At 38.8% G+C, this 4,128-nt stretch overlaps 1 protein-coding gene across 1 annotated transcript in view; it reads right to left on the bottom strand.

The window, feature by feature from the left end:
• Positions 1-4,128, bottom strand: part of TRHDE (thyrotropin releasing hormone degrading enzyme) — a gene marked incomplete at its 3' end in the record, with an annotated part of 466,420 nt that overhangs the window by 150,719 nt on the left and 311,573 nt on the right. The gene's annotated exons all lie outside the window — the stretch shown is intronic.

Here is a 4,128-nt window from a genome sequence, read left to right as displayed (position 1 = left end):
TCTGCTGTGCGTTGGTGCTGGTCTGAGTTCTGCTGTGCGTTGGTGCTGGCCTGAGTTCTGCCATGTATTGGTGCTGGTCTGAGGTCTGCTGTGTTTTGGTGCTGGTCTGAGGTCTGCTGTGTGTTGGTGCTGGACTGAGGTCTGCCGGTGTTGGTGCTGGTCTGAGGTCTGCCATGTATTGGTGCTGATCTGAGGTCTGCCGGGCATCAGGTATGTAAAAAACCTGTGTTTTATGAAAGTGCAGCGTCTGGGCTGGTCTGGAGTTTTAAGATAATACAGAAACAGGGATCACACTAAAACTGTAAGTCCAGTTTACTTTTTTAGTACATGTAAATATATTTTGTGTGTGCAATAGTTATAAAATGTTTTCACTTACAGTTGTGCTGCTAACGGCAAGATAAACACATTCAAATAATTAGTGAGTTTAACTTATTATTAGCAGTACAACTATGAGTACAAAAACTGAAATTTGCTAATGCCATGGTGCACTATTGTTCAATGGCACTCGGTTGTCTGATGGTTGCAAAAATGGCACTCGGTGTGTAAAAGGTTGCTGACCCCTGATCTAGAGCAAAGCAAAACATTTTGTATTTTTAGTCCAGTTAGCACAGCAGTGATGCCATGACAAATCAGTGATAACACTGATTTGTCTGGGTAAAATATTTTATTAATCTAAATTGTGCTCAGTGTTGGATCCACGAAGGTTACCCCCTTTTTTAAATATAGATCATATTTATTTAAAAACTATGCCATAAAAGAAGAACACCTTCTGAAAGAAACAACATTGGTTGCTGGACTCACTTTATTGACAAGATAGCACCTGCAAAGTAGTTCACACATTGATTTAAAAATGTTAAAAAAGTTCTCCATTAGTAGATGTTGAAATGAGACCCTGTCTAAATGAATCAACCACCTCCCTACTAGTATATTGTAAAAAAAATGTCAGGGAGGTGGATGTGTATTGTGCTTATAAACATCACTCCAGATCCAAGTGGCTCTGTGCCTTGTGATCTGTTATGGCCATTTACAGCGATCACATACAGTATGTAAAAGGTACTACTGTTTACATTTAAGAGCCTGCTCCTTTCTCCTATCTTGCCCATTCTTCAAATCTTCTGCATTCCTCTACTCTGAGCAGTGAGTAAACCTGCTCACATTGACCATCAATAAAGGAACACACACTGAGCAGCAAGGCAGGGCACATTAACCCCCATGGAGCAGCAAGGGAGTACAGAGGGGGTATATAGTCCCTAAATGGGGCACACTGACTACCAATGTTATGATGGAAAACACCACTAGCCCCTACTCACTCATTACTTAGTAATGATCACCAACGTGTAAGAGTGCACACACCATTGTCCACCAACAATTAAAGAGGCACTCACCACAGGCCAACATCATAAGGGACACTAAGACCTGACCACTGAAATCTGCAAGCTGTTCAGTGAATTCCATAATCATGACCTACAAGGGGTATATTTGGCTAGTACTCAAGTGGTTAAAACTGTTAATCTTTAAACTGCAATGAAGAGCTGAAAAAATGGAAAACAATGTTTTGAAAATATGTTTAAGTAACAATGTATTACTATGTTATGCAATTAATGTGATCCATTGAACAATCAGTAATTGATAATATATCATATATAGGGAGTGGCAAATATGAGCCACATCACTACTTCATCTATAGCCAATAAATGAAACAGAATTTCCAGTATGGTTGTAAATAAAGACCCTTATCTGCACATTGCTCTCAGATCATGGAAGCCTTGTTATCTCACCTCTCCCACTTTACATCCTCTTTCTGAAATCTTTAGACTTGCTTTGTCTAAGCACCCACCCATACCATCTGCAGGAAAAAAAATAGTATTGTGCATTAGTCACGCTGCACAATTGGCCTGAATCAGGAGGACTTAAATTTGGATCAGTGTACATTGCAAGTGCCTGATCCTAGTGTCTATATTGAGATGTGCTAGGCTGCTATTTTGTATTGAGAGCTGGTTTACTGATCACAACATGGCTTGTATTTGACATGTCTCTGTGTCTAGTTCAAACTTAGATACATGCTACTACCTGGCTTTGGTTAAGGCCCAGAATGTTTTCAGATTCTGCCTGCCACCTCCTTTGACATTCTGTTCATGCTTAGACTATGCATGTCTGTTGCCAGCCCCCAACCACTCATTGACCTCATTATATAATAATATTAATAGCATAATAACCTGAGGACAACAGGTTAGGGTAAGAATCCTGAGATGTCATGCAGTAAGTCTCCCCTTGTGGGATCTATTCCAGCCAGTAGGGAGCCAGGGACTAGCGTTGGCACTGAGTGCATGTCATCTTTAGTGTATGCCGGAAGTTACTGAGATGTCTTGAAATGAAGCATGAGTGTGTGGGGGTTAGTAAGAGATTGGAGATGAAGGGTTTATGATGTGGCAGATGGAAGAATGATGAGAGCTGTCAGGGATTCTTGAGGCAAACTACCTAGGACTGTTAAGGTGCTGGGAGGGATATGTGTCAGGAGTGAGGCTTCCTTGGGAACATGCTTGGGATGGATGTGGAGCTGCAGGGAGACCATCATTGGGTAATAGAGGGGAAGATGTAGGGAATAGAAGAGGAAGGAGGAAGATAAATCCCTACTGCCGGAAGAATCCTCCAATAGCAAAACAAAACTCTCATGTTAGCATTATCCTCAACTAGCATGAAAGTGTGCTGTGAAAACAAAACTCTAACTGAGGTTTTAGATTATTAAGGATATACTTATGAATATTCACACAGAAAGACAGACTGCAGGAAAAGACAGCTTAGTTTACATATTTTGCAACCAATGCAGTACAGCTCTACAATGTGCAGCTACCATGACATGTTAGTCAATTATAAGCAAAATTAATCTACTTTACAATTCAGTCTTTACTAAGGCTTATAGGGATCAGTAAAACACGCATATGATTTTCAGACTTACAGGTCCTTAAAGTGTATTTCCAGTTTTGCAGCCATATTGGGATAACACCTACTTTATGTGTGTTACATATTATCATTCACATAGCTTAACTAAAAAAAAAATGTTGCTGCCTACATTTTGTTCTTACCTTATCTGCTTAAAAATCATACCTAGCTTCCTATGAAATGTTCAGCAGGGGGCTGTACAGTTAATGTTTACCACAATAAACCCTGTCTGTACTTTGCTGGCACATTTCATTATCAGTTGCAAAGAAGATTTCGACACTGTCTGTCCTAGGGTTAAATATCTCAAGACTTGTGTTCTGCATTATATGTTAATGAGTGGAATCTCACTCTTTAAAAAAATATATTTAGGCATGCTGTGTGATGAGAACACATAACAAATTTACTGGGTTATTCTAAAATGTGACTGCCAGAGTGGATCTTGTGATTTTGTTATCACAAAAGCAAACAGTTACGCACCTTCTAACATACCCTATTATTCAAGGTACCCTTATGCGCGCAAACTTGTTTAGGGGTGTAACTCTAGTGATGGAAGGATACAGATGTCAGCACTGGTTCCTACCCTTTTAAAAACAAGTTGTTAATGCCAGCTACTATGTTATCCTTACAACTGCCTTTTATGCACGACAGGCTATAGGCAAGATAAAGAGACAGAATTAAAAAGCTGATAATTGGAATACAAACTATATAAACCAGCTTGCATAGTTATATATATATTTTTTTACGTTAGTCATCAAGGTTGCATACTTTATAATAATGCATCATGGCCATATAGTATATAACGAATTTGAATGTTAAAATATCAACAATGTCAACAACACCATACAGCCATATGAGCAATATTATCTATATTTTTGTCATTGAATCCTGTTAAGCCTACCCTAGTACCATTTAATAGAGAGAACTGAGACCCACTTTGTGGCATCCTCTTTTTCTGTAACTGTATAAAGTCAATCTCTAATCATCTTAGTCAGTCTACATTGATTGCTAAGGCTCAAAATCTACAGTTCTGATTACTGAACAATAGACATTCACGCTGGGTATCATTTAATATAGTCTTTGCACGTACAGTACAATCTCTGGATTTCAGCTCTGTTCCATGGGTGCAAGAACACTTTTACTTTGCATATATGTCAAAATCCACTGAATACTACAATATATATATATATA

This window comes from Nanorana parkeri, unplaced genomic scaffold (assembly GCF_000935625.1).
Source record: "Nanorana parkeri isolate BGI_ZX_2015 unplaced genomic scaffold, ASM93562v1 scaffold318, whole genome shotgun sequence".
NCBI lineage: Eukaryota > Metazoa > Chordata > Amphibia > Anura > Dicroglossidae > Nanorana > Nanorana parkeri.
This window is presented reverse-complemented; position numbering and strand designations above follow the sequence as displayed.